We start from the raw sequence: 18,035 nt of genomic DNA, 5'->3' as shown, positions 1-18,035 counted from the left end.
ATTCCCATAGTTACATATAGAGCCATGGTTTGGAGGCACTCCAATATTATGCCTTTACACAGGGCCGGAATGGGAAGGCAAACTGGCCTTGGCAATTGAGTTGTCCTGGCTTTTGAGGGGAAGGGGTTGCACGTGTAAAACACTACAGCTTTTGTTACAGGGGGCCCCCGGTAACAAAAATGGCCCCAGGGCTTCAAAACCGTCCCCCATCCTGGCGGCCCACCGGGCAAATGCCTGGTGCCAGATACGACCAGTCCGCCCCTGCCTTTACAAGTGGAAGAAAATCGTTTTCTAAGGAGCCCTTTCTCACTGTCTCAATGTACCTATAGTAATCTCTGCCACAAGTAAATAATCATTTCCTGTCTTGAGGACTTAATAAAAATTGCTCCTCTAAAATTATGAGTCTATATATCCAACGCCCAAGGGTCATCAAATACATTATTAATGGCTGCTTATTTTCTGAAAGAGGCGTGGCAATTCCCTCGGTTGCATTTGTTAAAAATGATTTTAGAGGGGGTTGGAAGTGCCGTGGTCTGCAGTTTGATGAATATAATGTCAGACCATTAAACTCCGATCCCACGCCTTCACTTCAGCCTTCTGGGACATCTCCATTAACTTGGCTCTTAGGCAGTATTTGATGGCTGCTGACATCGGGCCCATTGCGGCGCTGGGCCGTCTGCTCCTGGATCATCGGCGGAGCAGTTTGGGCTGGTGATGTCCCCCGAAGCAGAGCACGTTTAGGTACTGCCATCTTGGGACTACAGCTGGTCTGTACACATGAGATGGAAGCCGGCTCGAGGAGCCTGGTGGAGGACCAGACCATCCTTCTAGCTGGGTGCTCCTAGAGGTGGGACGGGGTGTAGCTTGATGGAATATCAGGTGGTGCCTTGACTTTCCCCTTTGGAGCTCACACAGGTCACCCATCCTAAGCAAGCCTGAACATTTAGCTCTGAGCACTCCTTGCATGACCTTTAAAGCCTCACAGGCTTATTCCAGCTCTGGGCCCCCTGCAAGTTCACATACCTTTGATGTTTGCATATTTTGTGTCCACTACCTGACAGGAAGCATCATGGCCTCCCGAAAAGCTCCTCCTCCTCCTCTGTACGATCTAGGGATGGCACGGCTGAAGTGGGCGCTTCTTCGCTCCTTTCATTAATAAGACCCTGCAGAAGTTAGGGGAACTGTTGGAGTCCCACATATTCAGGAATACCTTTGCTGGCAAAGCACTCGCCATCATCAGACCTTCGTTTAAGAATGGTCTCCAAAAAGAGTGAGAATGGGCACTCCATTACAAAAGATGATCTTCAGAATTACCTGGGTGACCTCTAAGACAAAATATCAAACATGGTGAATACTCAAATGCAAGCATTGAAAGGTGATTTAGCCTCCGGCCTGTTAAATGTCACCAAGGAAATCTAAACTCTGTGGCCACCAATGAGAATGACATTATAGCCATTAAATAAGAACTCGAAACTCTTCAGGATTCTGGCATCAAAATCGAAAAATGAAGTTAAACTGCTGTTGAAGAAATGCTCTGATTAAGAAGATGGGTCTAGGTAAGGTAACATTTGCATTGGAAATATTCAAGGAGGAAGGGGATGAAGTGGTTCAGTTTTGCACATCTTTGTTTCGCTTAGTTCTCAAAGAAAGCTAAACATATGAGATTCCCATCATAAGAGTGCACGGAGTCAGGACACCGAGGCCTTCTCCAGCATCTAGACCGAGAGACATTATAGCTAGACTTGGCTTGTCCCTATTGAAAGACTGCATAATGAGGGAAGCTACAAAAAGCAGACAGCTAACCTATTTAGACCAACACGTCAATCTATTTCAAGAGCTACTCTAAATAGGATACATACACTGGCCCAAGTAACTGCTCAGATGACAATTGTGTTATAGGTGGGCATTTCCCTTTGCTTTGTGGTTCCATATCAACTCCAAATCGTACACAATACACAGCCCGGAGTAAGCCCAGAAAATCCCTGGATCAGCACCAGAAGTGAGCTAAAGAACGATGATGGATTCAACCCAGATCTGGGACTGGGCGTGAGTGTCTGAAAAGTTTCAGCGCTCCGTCCATCATCTCCTTGTGTTTGCTTTGTTCACCCTAAGTTGGCAGGGTATGCCCTGACGTGGGTCCCTTGCTCACTTTGCCAATGGATTCAAGCTAGCCTAGCTGATAAGGGCTGTTAGCCCGAAACCAGTCCCAAGGTGCTTGTTTCTGGACCAGGGAAGACCTGGCTTTGCAGTTCGGTCTGGACTGTTCCCATGAAGCACATGGTCAAACAGATCTGGGGTGGCGAAGTAAGCTAAAGAACAATGATGGATTCAGCTCAGATCTGTGACTGGGGTGAGTGTCTGAAAAGTTTCAGCGGTCCGTCCAGCATCTCCTTGTGTTTGCTTTATCAGCACCAGATTGCCTACACTCACCGATGAGAGGAGAATAGCCAGTAATAGAAGGACAAAGAAAAATGAGAGCGATCCGGAACACAACGAACGACACACAAATGAATTGGATTTTCGGAACTATTATCCTTTGAATACTGGAACCAGTGCTTGTCAAGATGTATGCTTACATCTACAGCCGATGTCACTAAACTCCTCCAGATTTGGACAGAATAAGAAAAAGTTTTTGGACCAAATGTTACATTGATATGGTGACTGGCCATTATGGATACGGACCACGGTGAGATCAGAGCTAGATTCATCACACTGGGCTTCAGTAAATGTCCTAGTGCTTTCACCATAAGACCAGATTGCTTCCCAAAAGAAGATATGGGGTCATTTCTGAACGCCCTGAGGGTCCTGGTTCAAAAAAGTGGACCATGATGCGACTCATTCTCATGTTAGGGTTGTATCTAATCACTTCTCCATGAGGGCTAATATTTGGAACAGTTCTTTTGGGAGTGGGTACAGGAGGGTGGGATGGGACTGGACTTGTTACGAGTTGTCAAAACAGGTTATGGAGGAAATAGATAAGTACACCAACCTTGCTTTGACTTGCTGACCGAGACAATGGTGAGAAGAGAGTCCAACCACTCCCCTTAGGGTTAGGACGGAGAAGAAGGAATTTAAGCTCTCCATGACATGCACCCAAAGGGAAACTGGGAGTGGATAAAAAAATAAACAACAACTGGATCCCTCTACGCCTGGCTGGCATCGCACTTGCTGGTTTATCAGGGGTATGAATGAGGGATGTATCTGCAAGAAGCCCACAGAGAATCCTGTATTGATAGTAGAACACATGAACTAAGTACTCGCCTGGCCACTCACAGAGTAAACATATAAGCATTCAAAGTGAAAGTCACTCACATGCACAGAGAAGGCTTGAAAAGTGAAAGGCAGACACAATGAGGAGTACATCCTTGACACTCTTAAATCAAAGTGTGCAATGATCCTTCTCATTATTTCTATGCAAGAACTATAAGGAGTTAATCTATGGCACTTCTATATCATAGTATGAGATCACAGTGATCCTTCTCATTTTGAATATGCAAGAACAATAAGGAGTTAATCTTTGACACTCTTGTATCACAGAAGTGCAGTCCAATACGATACAAAATGTCAATCAGCCTCTTGAATACTCTCAGATAAACAAAGACCACAGATATCAGATGTGCGTTCAGCTAAAAGCACAGTCACAGACAGGTACACAGGATGTGACAGCACACTGAGCGAACATCTGCGTTCGGTGCTGGATGCGGGGCAGACAGCGGCGCTCCTCTTGTTAGACCTGAGCGCCGCGTTCGACACGGTGTCTCATGACATTTTGTTGCGGAGGCTGGAGGAAGTTGGACTTGAGGGGAAAGCTCTTCACTGGTTCCGCTCTTTCCTCTCGGACCGGTTTTTTAAAGTAGCCATTCCACCTGGTCAGTCCTCTTTCCATCCCTTGGGACTAGGAGTACCTCAGGGCTCTGCGCTGAGCCCCACTTTGTTTAACCTGTATGTGAAACCGCTGGCTGCTGTCGTCAGACAAAGTGGCTTAACCATGACATCGTACGCCGACGACACGCAGCTGGCGGTGACACTCAGTGGGGACCCTGAGGTGACTGCCCCCAGGTTTCGCGCAGGGCTCTTAGCCGTGGCGAATTGGATGCGTATTAACTGTTTACAGTTAAACGCTAAGAAAACCGAAGTCCTGATCTTAGGAAAGCAAGCGGAACTGTGGGGAGATCAATGGTGGCCTCCTGAATTGGGGGTGACTCCCATCCCAGCGGCCGAAGTGAAGAACTTGGGGGTCTGGCTGGATTCCAACCTCTCCTTCACCAGCCATACTAAGAAGATCGCAGCTACCTGCTATGGTATTCTGCGAGGACTGAGACCAGTCCTCAAATTTTTCGACCCCCCTACTCGGCAACTGGTGGTCCAAGCCGCTATTCTTTCTCGGCTGGACTATGGGAGTGCTCTGCTGCTTGGTGTTAATCAGGCCGAGGCCACCAGACTGCAGAGGGTGCAGAATGCCGCTGCGCGGGCCATTGTGGGCCTCCCGAGGCGGTGCTCTGTATCTGCAGTTTTAACCTCCCTTCACTGGCTGCCGGTCAGACAGAGAATCAAATTCAAGGCGCTCTGTCTGACATTCAAGATCCTGAAATTCTCGTCACCTCCTGCCCTGACGGGTCTTGTTTCCCCGTATGTCCCCAGGCGGTCTCTCAGGTCGGAATCTCTCTATTTAGCGAACACGCCTAGATTCAGACTGAGTAGAATGGGCGGCCGTTCATTTCGAGTTATGGCGGCCGGATTATGGAATTCCCTTCCTGTCCATATCCGTGCCCTTGATAGCCTGACTCTCTTCAGACGTGCGATCAAAACCTATCTGTTCACCTCTACTGACTGATCCTCCTTCTTTTCAGCGGTGCTTTGTTGTGTTGTGATACTGGATCAGGCGCCAGAACGCCCCTTCGCTGGGGCAGCTGTGCGCTGAATAAAAGTTATTAACATAACATAACATAACTGCCAGTTCTCTTGGCTGCTTGTTGGGTGTCAAACGCAGCCCTTCCAATTTGTTCCTTGCCTTCGAAGTCTGCAGCATCAGAAAGTGGCACCGTAGGCTAATAAATGGGCAGCGCACAGGCCAGGAGCTACTGCCAAGAACTAAACTACAAAGATGCCGCCTCAGACTGCATGCAAAGGCTAACTCCTGCCCTCGCCTCGCATGCTGTGTACTCCTTCTGGGTCAGTGGCTGAATCGAAACCACGCTCCCTCTAAGGAATGTAGATTTGAACTCTGCAATGAAATCAAAATAGCAAGCACTGATGCTTGCGGTGTAAGGCTTTAAATAGCCTGTCACTCAAGATGTCTGCCATGACAAGGATGTTAGGGCTAAATCCTCCTGCCACCATGACTTCTGCTAACTGTAGTCACTACAGCCTTCGGCAGAGGTAAGTGACCTCTTACTCATATGGGGAATTGGAGTAGTGTCTGTACCCAATGCGCATTGCCTACAGGTTTCGTGCCTGGCGGTATAGAGCTGTGTGTACAGGATCAATACCAGACTCTTACAGCGAAGGAGGGTGTGAAATCTAGCTCCAATCAGTTATTCATTTGTTGCATTGGTTACTGTCCAAAAAGCCCTTACTAATCTCTTACATATAAAGTGTGCGGCCAGGGGAATAGCTCATGTAATATTTATAGCTTCCATACTAATCTTCTGCAGCACAAACGATGGTGAGAGTTAGAGCATGGAATGTTAAGGCATTAAACTCTCCCGTTAAGTAACAAGCATCTTAAGCGAGTGGACATTTATTTAATGAAACGTAGAATGTACCTAACCCAATTTTTTACAGCCACCGGCACCAAGAAAGGGGTAGTTATGATTGGCATCCAAAACTATTTTCTTTTCAAGATTATAAAAGATGTTACTGACCAAATTAAGGGGTGCTTGATTAACCTGGAGGGGCACTATTAGAGACGTCCTTAGAATATACTTATTGTATATGTCCCCAATCATGGCCAGGACCAGTCCCTTACTCACCTCCTGTTGAAGATCAGGGAATCAAATCCTGACTTTGCTACTGGGCGTGAGGGATCTAGACCTTACAGACTTGCGGGACACAAAAACCCAGATGGGCAAGATGTAACTTTTTTCTCACATGTCCATTGATCTTACTCACATATTGGTTTACGTCTGGGAACCCTAGATATGGAGGCCACAGTTTTGGTCTCCCACAGCCCCATAGTAGGTTCAAATCATGCCATGGTCATTTGGAAGGGTGAGCAGTACATGACCCTGAATAGAAAGCCACCTGGAGATCTGACAAATCCCCGCAATGCGATGACCTTGTCCAACCAGAACTGAGCAAAGTGATAACGCAGTACTTTGAGGAAAATAACATGGGAGAGGCAGCCCCTAATGTAGTATGGAATGTCTTTAAGGCATTGTTTACAGATCAAATGATAGTTAAGCTGGCAAAAATGGCAAACTCACAAGATCTATAGGGCATCTTTGGAAGTACATCTCAAGGAAAGGTAGCATCGGAACTTCACAGCCAGACATTCTATTTGAAGGAACTATGGGAAAAAGTTGTCCTTAAAGGGAAGATAATCTCTGAATTATGACTAAGCAGACAATGACCCAGACAGCCTCCTGGATGATTCTGACCTTGCTTTGACCTAGGAGTATTATTTTTCATAAAAATTAAGATATAGTAAGGGCTTTCCACACTTTTTATGTCTCTCTTTATCGGAAAGCTTTAGTCTACCTTGAAGAGGTTGCTGCCTTTATTGAAAAGGCCCACCTTCCTAAACTATCCTAAGCCAACAGCAGTGTAATGTAGGAACTAATCACTGAGCAGAAAGTATCTAAAGCAATTCTGGATTTTCACACCGACAAATCCCCAGCCTGGATGGACTAACCAACCAATGTTATAAGCATTTTAAATCCACACTAGTACCCCATGTGGTCTCACTGTTTAATTCTGTCTTGTCCTCACATACTGTATCTTCCTCAATGTCTTCAGCCAGCATCACCTTAATACACAAACTGGGTAAACCCGCTATTCAGTGTGGTGCCTACCAACTATTGCATTTCTGAACTCTAATGCAGAAATTTTCAATAAAGTCTTGGCAAACAGACTCATGCCACACTTGCCATACCTTATAGACCCAGATCAGTCCGGTTTCGTTCCACATAGATAGGCCGCGGACAACATTAGACGAGTCGTGTATCTAATAGAACACAGTTGCAATGCAATAGGTCTCGCATTAGTTAAAATTTTAGGTTTTGGGTTTGCAAATGATCATGTTTGTTAGATATTTATGGGGGGGTCAAAAAATATCCCAGCCGTAACATAAGGAATAAAGGAAAATCCACAAAGCAAGGAAAGGGTGCAGTACCAAATGCTGGTCCTAGGTGTCCCTGTGGAGTTGTAAAGGGACTGATATTCGCCATAGAAGGTACTGCACCATTAATACAATTATAAAGTGAAGAATTGCAACTGAGGATATGTTTCCATTTTGTTTTCTCGAAAATTCGAAAGTGAGATTTTGGTTAGCTTTCGTGTTAAAAAAGCACCATTGTTGTTTAATGTGCATTTCACTTCCAATAAAAACAAATGGACACGTATGTTCAGCTTCAATTTTTTTTATAATTATGTTAAGGGTGCAGTACCTTATGTGGTTAATTGAGGTCCCTTTATGCAGCTACAGTACTGCCTAGAAGACTAAGAATAAGGAATTACCACTGGGACCAGAGGAGCAGCTAGCACCTTTACAATGCTAAACAGTGATTCAGTTACATTGAAAATGGAATGCCGCCATTTCACTGGTGTTTCAAAAACAGAATGTTTCCTACGGGTACCTCTTGCATCGGGGCTGCTGAAACACAACATTTTCAAAATAACTGCTCAAAACACAGTTTCACGTCAGTGGTGCTTTGCAAGAGCCGCCTTCCAACTGCATGACTGCTCTGCCTTCTGAAGTAGCTACAGGCAGACCCCACCAGTGCCTTGTTCAGAGCCATTGGAAAGCGGGCGATTTGAATCTACCATTGATTCATCAACCCTGCAGAAAGGCACAAGCATGCGCTTTGTAGCTAAAGTTAAGGGACTGTGGGGTTGGTGAGGATGACACCTGTAAACCTTTACCTCAGAGGTTTTTTGACTGCAGCTAGCAGGTTATTTTGAAATGATTTACTTGTACAGGTCATTGTAATGCAGAATGTCGATCACGTTCTGTCATGTATGTTTTTAGTTTGGTGAAATGTACTCATGTTATTGCGTTCTTGTGGATGGAATGAAGGACATCTCTGCACACTGTCTACCACTGTGTGGCCTGCATAGAGCTGTATGTTTACCACCCGAGATGTGCCGTTGTGCACACAGCCCAGGAGGGGAGCTGTGAATCTGTCACACCACATACATGGCCAGTTACATGTGCATCAAACTGGTCCAAAGCCCCAAACTCCCGTAGTGTGACGTGTAGTTAGCTAGGTTTTAGTATTGGGTTCTTGATCCGATCCAACTGATTGCCCTACAGCCAAGATACTTACCTGATGAAGGGTGATTTTCAAACATTCATGCATTCAGAGTCGATCTGGGAGATGGCACTTTTCGCACCATATGTTTACCAATTGGAGTACTCCTTATAAAAAAATTTAAAAAAAGTGGTGGACGCATGGTACCACTCCTGCAGAAGCAGGCAGATGGCCACTGATAGGGAGTCTATCGGCTGGTACCTTCTGGGTGGAAATGGTGCATATTTTCAGAAACTCAACCAGGAACTGGTGACGACACGTACTTTTTAGGTCTCGCCTAGACGAAAGCAAAAGCGAAGCTTTTGCTGTCTAGGGCGAGACAACTTATGTTGTCACTTTTGGGGGAATGTGGACAGCAGACTGTCACGTGCTTCTCCTGCCGGAGATTTGACCTCGTGGGCGCGCACGCCCAGCCCGGCGCCGTGCACGTCCCCTGCCACAGATTCCCTGAACACACACATGCACACGCAGGCAGGAAGGCACACACACACACGCTCGCACCCCCCCCTACTTCCCCCCACTCACCGGCACCCCCCGCCGCACACACACAGGAGCACACCTACACCTACACACACGCACGCACACACACATACAGAGACCCCCCCGCCGCCATCGCCGCATTCATCCCCCCCCCCCCCCCCCCCCCGGCCGCCGCATACATACAAGCGCCCAAGCCCCACTGACCGCCATTCTAAACTCTTGCAGCCTCCGCGGGGCTCTCCCTCGGGCATGGGAGCCCCGCGTCACCAGCACTGCTTCTCTCCGTGGGCGCGTGCGTGGGCTTCCGAAGACGGAAGTCCCGCCCCATGGAAGGTTTCGGTTTCGCTCACGTCGCCCTGCCGGACTAACCATGCTGGTTTTCAATGTGGGTGAGTGCCAAAACTTCTACAGAAGGGTAGCAAATTACCAGCGGGACGCAGACGCCTAATCTGAAATCCCTCTGCATTCCTCTCCACGGTTTGCACTGTAAAGTCCGGATACCTGTACCTTTGAAACTCAGGACTCTTTGCGGGGTATTAGTGCCGGGGTCCCTACGCGTTGCTGACATCGCTCCCTGGGCGTTGTAACTTGGAAACAGGAAAACAAACCATGGCATTCTGAGGCGGGGAGACCGGCATGGCTCGGCCGCTCTGACCCGCCGTAGCTATCTGTTTATTTTGTGAAATCATCCGGATTTAAAGGCGGAGGAGGAGGAGTGGCCGAGACCCCGTGAGCAGGTGAGAGCTGCTTTTGGGAGCTAAGAGGGAGGAATGTGAGTAGGTGTACCTGCATATTTCATGTTGTGATTTCCTTTCTGTACCTCCTGTCTTATGATTGGCTGGGGTGGGAGCTCGCCATTGTCATGAGGTCCTACTGACATTTGGGGAGAACCTCTGAGGTGTTTGATGCGTTAAAGCGGAAGCTGTGTTTGAAGGAAAATCTGACATGTTGGTGTGTCTCCCATTGGCAAGTAACCGTAAGGGCTTGGAGGTTAAGTGTCGCCCTCGTCTCGGGACCAGTAGTCTCGTCGGCGCACTGGAAACCGGCAGTCTCTATTGCAGGGACAGCGCACTGGAAACCGACTGTCCCCACTGCAGTGACTTCGCACTGGTAGCTGTAATTGTTAGTTACATCAGATTTGCATCGGGCCACGATTTGATATTGCACTCGAAGCTTGGCTCATGTTGGTACCACTAGGCTGGAACAGACCCACCCCCGAGAAGTGACAGCACGTTAGCGACTTCTACCTCTTTGACCGCACTGTGTCTTTACAATGTGACCAGCGCCAGAGACTGGCCATACTGCAGTGACCGCGCAAGGGAGCTAGCCTTACCCTGGCAATATTATTTTCGGGAGCTATCTTTTACTGCAACACTAGCACACTGCGAGCTGCGCTCACTCAAGGCCCATCACACTGGGAGCTAGCCCCTGTTGCTGTCACTGCGCACACAATTGTGTCCTTTACTGCAGGGACGTCACACCGAGAGCTGCACTTACTCCATCACACCGAGAGCCCCTGCTGTAGTCTGCGCACAGTGACAGCGGTCTTTACTTCAGTGACGGCTTCATGTGCGCTCTTGTTGCAGTCACTGTCCACAGGATGCAGTCTCTTACTGCATCACACTGGGCGCGCCTACCGTTGCATCAGTGCCACACTGCGGCGGCCTTCACTGCACTGTAACTACTCTTTGCTGCCCACACTGCAGTGAACTGATGCCCTCTCACGCCAGTGACACCGCGCTTGAGAGTTTTGGTCACTGCGGAGAGAGACGAGACTGTGTTCTACGCTACTCCCACCCCAGCATCCCCTGTGACACCCTCCCCCCCCCCCCCCCCCCAGTAGCACTCTTGTCCCAGTGCACGTTACTTCTACCGACATCAATCCACGCTGATTCGGTGTTCAGTCCATGCAGTGATGGAGTATAGCACGAGTGAGACCTCAGTGCATGCAGTGACGAACTGCAGTAGCACGGGAGCGACTAAGCACTGACGGAATGTAGCACAGGTATGATCTTCAGTGCATGCAGTGACGAAGGAAGGAGTATAGGTCAGTGTGATCTCAGTCCATGCAGTGACCAAGTACTACTACGGGCATGACCATGCACTGACCGAATATAGCACAGGTATGATCTCCAGTGCTTCCAGTGACAGAGGGGTATATAGTTCAGTGTGAAGCTATTGACATTGTAAATGACAATGCCATTTAATTATCTGTTTTCAAAACCAACACATAAATAAAAAAATTGTCATTTACAATGCCAATAACTCTAACTTTGGCAAAGGCGAGACCGTTGCATTGTAAATGCTTGTTACTTCTCCTTGTCAAGACATGGATCACCTCCATCTCATCAAGCCCGCATAGGCACTTATTTCTGCAGGCAATCTGTACAACCCAACCGCCAGACAATATCCATTCATCTCCTTATCCAAGGTGTCCAGTACCTTCAACACAAATGTTGCTATCTACCAATATCATCCTAGTGAGGTGTGTGGCTCATGGGAGAGTAGATAAAGAGGGACAGCGTCTGGGTATGTGCCTCGTTTGCTGCAAAGTGCATTTAGAGACAGAGAATGGTACACCTTCTTCTCATGCAGGAAAGGAGATCAACACAGCCATCCAAACACAAGCAGATGTATGGAGACGGTGCCAAAGCAACTCACTCTCCTACCTGAAGAAAAGTGTGGACAGGGTAGAAACTCAATGGTAGAAACGCCTTTGTCTTGTTGAACAATGGTGCGGTTTAATGCTAATTTGAATAATTTCATGTCTCAAATGGTTATAGTGTCACACTCCAAGGGAAAAAGCTTCTTGGTTTGTCTTATTAGAACTTCATTTCTTAGAAAAGGCAACTTTGTGTTGGTTTTTTGAGGAAACTTCATTGCTTATATGTGGGCTAATTCATGTGCATAAGGAGATATGTAGATTCCATGGTACAGTTTCACGTTAATCTGAGACTTTCAAAGGATCATGTTAAAACAGTTTCACAAGCCGTGGGAGAACATTGCATGCATGAATAAGGACAACATGATACTATTCTGGCACATTTCATGCAGATATTGGCACACCAACAGTAATATAAGGGCAAGGGGTTATGGCTGAAGTGTTGAGGGGTGGGCATTACAGCAATTATTCATTGGTTCTGTAAAGTATTTGCTAAACTTTTCCACTCAATCCTGCTGTGAGCATGCACCAAGTTCCCTATTTTGTGGGACTACTGTGTAGTATGTTCTTTCTATTTTTGCTTTAATCACATCTTTACACAAGGATGGGGCAGGAAGTGTTTAAAACTGCACTTTGAGGATTTCCCAAGCACACCTTTAACAAAAGTTTCCATTTGATGAAGCCAGTTGGGCTGGACGTTATGTGAAATGTGAGTTTGTTGCTTTGTGCAAGCAGCAAAAACAAAACATTCCCCAAACCTTTCTCTCTCACTGCCATCACCTACTTTTTGGGGTGCAATACCTTGAAAAAGAGGCGCAAAGAGTTTGCGATGGTCACAAAAAGATTCCTTTCTACTGCATTCTCAATCAACTATTGAATCTCTTTTTGTACATGTGTAACCAGGGGTGTAACTTCCATTGCTGCAGCGGTTTTGAGGCCCAGAGGCCTACCGGGCTACTGAACCCGGATTACTTGCTGTTTTCACATTTCAGACAGCAGTCAGGGTCCGATTTCCTTTTTTGCACTAGGTCCATAACACACTTGCTGCGCTACTGCATGTGACACGGAGTTGAGGAGATTCATAAAGACTCTTTCAAAGAGGATGCACTCTAAAACAATTGACGCTGAAAAAGACTTCTTTTTGGGTCCAATTTATTTATTATACAATGCGAAACAACTGTAATTAGTTCTCAACCCCCACAATCGTGTTTCTTTTTCTTGTTGTCCTGACTCGGGCTCCCTTAAACAAATGAGGTAATTCTATCTGTATTTACGTAGTGTTTCTGCCACTAAAACGCTGCCACGGTCCACCCACTGTCCACCCACTAAATCTTTGGACTCCGTGATACATTGTTAGAGACTGCAGAGAGTCTCAGTAGGAGGGAAAGCTAACATGCTGAATAAAACCTTTCACCCCGACTACAAGTCCTCAGAGAGTAAGGGACCCTCTGCACTGTTCTGAGATTGAGATGACCAACTCAAGACAAACCATGTAGGGGCAAAATAAAACAAGCGGGACAGGTGGGGGAAGTGCACGGAATGGAAGAGGTACCTTTGGAATGCCTCTGACTATAAGTAAGCTTCAACGAAAATACTTTGAAATAAACTATTTTTAATCTAATCTAAATTGGCGGAACAGGCATATGAATTTAAAAGTGGGATTCAATTTGCTGTGCAACGCGAGACAAACCATGCAGGAGTGAAGGGGAGGGGGAAGGGAACAGAACAGGCGCCCTCGGAATGCTTCTGACAACAACTGACAAATGTAAGGCGTGGCGGCCATTAATCCAGCTCAGGCGTGCCGTGCTGGTTAAATAGAAAAACAAAAAAGCTTTGCAGGAGAGCGAGTCCTGCCTGCAACAGGAGGCAGGAGCAAGCCATTTAAGACAATAGTGCTCCGAGGCTGTAATTAAAACATACAGCATAACAAGACATGTAACGTCGGTGTCGTCAATGAAGGTTACAAGAAGAGAAAAAGCGGTACTAAGGAGTGACTACTAAGCCTATTGATCAATGACAAGCCGCCATTTACGAAGGACAGTGACAGGAGCCAATTAAAAGAATGGGTGGAAAGTGGGCAGAGCTTGATGCCCATATCCTGAATACAACATGTTTTGTAGAGACAGCGCAAGCGCTGTCTAAGTGAGACCTAAAAAGCCAATCCAAGGAACATTCCAGTGACAATCCTGTTAGATGCCAAATAAGGCCTTCAGCCGGGTCAACTGGACCTTCCTCGTCTGAGTCCTAGAAGCGATCAGTCTTGGGCCCAGAATGATGACTTGAGTGATAGCCAGCTGCAAATTCCCAAAAGCGCAGGTTTTGGTTAATGGGGAACACAGGGAAGAGAACCATTTGTCTAGGGGACACGACAAAGCTGCTGGCTCTCTCCACTTTTATTTGTGCTGGCTTGTGAACCCTTCGCTGCAGTAATTAGGAAACATATAGACATAAAAGGCATGTCCTTTGGGGGCGATCATAATACAATACACCTGTTTGCAGGCCATATCCTCTATACACCAACAGATCCGATATGTTACAATCCCAAAATAATGCAGATGCTGGAAACCTATGAAAGGGTGCCAGGTTTCAAGGTGAACTTTGACAATATGGAGGTTCTTAGTGTGGGTTCCCTCTATCCCCAGATACTAAAAGCAAGTTCTCTACCATGATCCCATTCGGCTTTGCCTCCAACAATAAACTAAAATATCTGAGTATATATTATGCCACAGCATCACCTGCTTTATGCTGCAAACTATCTCAGACTCCGAAACACCATCAAAATGACCTCCACAAATGGATAACTCTGTATATATCTGAGTTGGGCAGAGCGTTGTAATGAAGCAGAACATCCTGCCTAGGCTAATATATGTTTTCCAAGTGCTCCTATTCAAATTGCCTAAATGCAACATGTAAAGCACTAAAACACAATTTAGACTCGTATTTGTGGCGAGAAGAGAGCATTTGTGGCAAGGAAAATATTGCTGGTTTGTAGGAAAGTGGGTTTATGTTGCAGTAACCCCCCCTCCCACTTTTTGCCCGACTACTGATGCACTTTTCCCTGGTGTGCCCTGGGTCCCTGCCAATAAGGTTCCCAGGGCCTGTGTTATTCCCCAAAAAACTAACCCAATTGGCATCTCTGGCCTCAGGTCAGCCCCTGGTAAATGGTACCACAATTACCCAGGGCACTGTGACCAGGGAAGACCTCTAAGGGCTGCAGCACTTATTGTGCCACCCTTAGAGGCCCTGTACCCTGACACTCAACCACTGCCTTGGAAGGCTGCGTGTCTTGGTGCAAAACAAAGTGAAGAGTCGACATGGCACACATCCCTGTGTGCCATGGCCACAACACACTGCGCTGGCATTCATCCGTCACCCCTCAAGCTGGGTCCCCCATGCCAGTGGTGAGGGTACAGGTGCATGAGCCCTGTACCCCCACAGCACCCAGGTCCATTCCTGGGCACTGTAATTTCAGTGCAGCCATTAAGAGTATATGGTACTGGGAAGTTTGGTATCAAACTTCTCAGCACATTAAACCCACACTGATGCCAGTGTGGGATTTAATGTAAGATGCATGACCGAGGGTCATCTTAGAGATGGCTCCTGAAACTCGACCAACTCCTAGTGACCTGACTGAGTGGCTGCCTAGGCTGTCTCCACCCGACATGTTTCTGGACCCCTGGGTCGAGAGCATGCTGCTCTCTGGGGGCCTGAAGCAATGCTCATTCTAGGACGAGGTGCCAAGCCTCCTCCCCCAGGATGGGCAGGCTTCACGAAGGAGAGGCTTCAAAGGCATACCGCCTTTGTGAGCCTCTCCAGACCACTTGCTGCCACTGGCCCCACTGGTTCTACCCCCCACTTTGGGCGGGAGACCCGGCGGGAAAAACAAAGTGAGGAAGAGAGGTATTCCCACCTCTGCCAACTCCGCCCTTAAGGTGGGGGAGGCGAGGTGAAGCACAACCTCGAGTCCCCGCCATCTTGACGATGGGGGGACCCAGCCAACCAGGGACAGGCTCCTGCCCCCCTCCCACTGGAGAGTGGCAGAATAGGGGGTTTACCCACCCCAGGGAAGGGACCCATTGGTCCCTGCCCTTTTACCTACCTGTAACGCCCCTAATTTAGGGGCACCCTGAACCTTCCTTCCTCAGATCCAGCAATAACAAGAAAAGAAGAAGGTTGAGAAGCTGTGCAGAGCTAACAAGAGGATGACGCCCACTGACTTGGCCCCAGCCCTACAGGCCTGTTTCCCCTCGAACTAGCTCCTGCGAAACCCCGGTGTGTCCAGTGGCCAGCAACCTCAAAAACCCCAGAGGATCTGCCTGCTTTCACTTTCCAAGCTGTTTCTCCCGTGAACACTGGACGTGTTTAAACTGCAGCTTCTGGTGCCAGCCAGAAATCGCAAAATAGCACACTGCACCCGCCGATTCCGGCCAGTGTTTGAGTGAACAAACACCACGAGGAGGTCCCCCCGGCGATCCTGATCCGAGCTCTGGCGACCCTTGAACTGCCTCAAGCCTTTAGACAACAACTGCAGCCTCAATCCAGAGGACCCCCCTACCGCGACCAGAGTCCAAAGGCACCCCTGCACCCGACACCCCATGGCCTTGTGTGCCCAACTCAGCGGTTCCTAACCATGCCTCTACATCCCAACTTACTCCTCGAAATGGTGGTCACTCCTGGAAGATCCTTGTCCCCGAGCTTGCAGTGTTTCTTTGTCCCGGTGAATCCGCATTGAAATCCACAGGGCACCCAACCTCAAAACAGCACCCAGCTTCCCTAGCGCCGCTGAGGGGGCCCCTTTTGTGCTAACTTGGCCCCCAACTTGCCCTGAGCTTAACCGTGAGAGCTTTGCTTCCACAACCCTGTGGCCTGCTTGCCATTCACCATCAACCGGAGGCCCCCCTATCCTCCCTAGGATAACATTGGGTCTCAACACTCTGTACCCGGCCGCCCGAGAACCGCTGAGGGTGCAGCAACAGTGCGTCACTGACCCTGGGAGACCCCTGAGTCTAACCCCAGAACCCTAACTCAAAAGACCGATTACTTACCTTAAAACCGATAACTCATTTTTCCTCATAGGATAACATTGACAATTTTTCTCCCAAAAAGTTTCTAAGTGTCGACTTTTGAAAACTACAAATATTCCTTAAAAATCAGCCGAATAACCAAAACTAATTTTTTCAACTGTTTTCAGGAAATGTCCCAGTGCTGAATCCAGGATCCAGCACTGAGTAAGAACAAGTATTGATAACCTAACTTACCTGCGAAGTGAATTTCCTCCCATAGGATAACATTGGTGATTCTATGTGAAAAAGTTTTTGTCAACTTTTGAAATGTAATAATATTCCTTAAAAATCCTACCTTTAACGAAACCTCATTTACTCACCTGTTTTTAGGAAATGTCCCAGGGCTGAATCTTGGATCCAGTCCTGTGTTAGCAAAAGTAGTCTGAAAAGTAATTAACTGCATTTTACTTAAAAATCTAATTTAATTGAATGTACTATACCTGCAATGTGTTGCAAACTGCTTACTTAAAACTGTAACCAAAACCAGTTCAAGTTACACTTAAATTACTACTGAAAAGTATTTTTAATGCTTACCTGTACCAGGCTTGCTTGGTTCTAGAAATAAAACAACAGTATACTTTTTTATACAAAACAATTGGCCTTGTGTTCAGTTCTTGATTGTGTGGATTCATTTGCTGACTGAGTGGGTACATCAAATGCTTTACACTGTCCTCTGATACTGCCTTACTGCTCAACCAAGCTACCACTTTAGAGAGTAAGGTTCAATCTAACGTTAGCCTCTGCCAAACCTCTGGAGACCCTTGGACTCTATACACACTGTACCTCACTTTGGTGCAGTATATATAGAGCCAGTTTCTTACAAGGCCTCAAAGGCGGCCTTGGGACTGAGTCTCCCTAATATCAAAAAGTACAACCAGGGGGACCAATTTCGAACCCTTTTGAGTGGTCATATACAAAACTGATTGGGTTTATATGGCTGTGGCGGTGATGGGATGTGGCTCCTTGGCTCTCCAGATATCCCAGTCTCCAAGGCTGATACTTTTCTGTTATTCTCAGGCCACCTCTGGACATATTTAACTCACTGATGAGAGGTCATAAATTGCCCACGTTCCCCTGTCCCTTTACCTCATTGCAGGGCAATGTGGATTTCTTGCCAGTGAGTGTAAAAGGAGACTTCACACATTGTGATGATGGTGGCTGTAGAATGATGTGTGATTTGTAACCAATATAAACTCCCATATAATAAACAGGAACCTGAACGTATGTGATACTTCCTTCTACATCTTTAGGCCTTGTTCCCCATAAGCAAAGTAGCAGTGACTAGAACTCTAACAGGATGGGAAAAGCTGTTCATGAAATGTGCAGGGCTCCAATATCTATGCGATCCTACTGACGTGG

The 18,035-nt window shown here is 47.2% G+C and overlaps 1 protein-coding gene across 6 annotated transcripts in view; it reads left to right on the top strand.

Moving 5' to 3' along the window:
• The window catches only part of PHTF2 (putative homeodomain transcription factor 2), a 488,580-nt gene that overhangs the window by 386,346 nt on the left and 84,199 nt on the right, over window positions 1–18,035 (top strand). The window lies entirely within an intron of this gene.

Source organism: Lissotriton helveticus, chromosome 1_1, assembly GCF_964261635.1.
Source record: "Lissotriton helveticus chromosome 1_1, aLisHel1.1, whole genome shotgun sequence".
Taxonomy (NCBI): domain Eukaryota; kingdom Metazoa; phylum Chordata; class Amphibia; order Caudata; family Salamandridae; genus Lissotriton; species Lissotriton helveticus.
The sequence above is the reverse complement of the archived record's forward strand: the minus strand, read 5'-3'. Positions and strand labels throughout refer to the sequence as shown.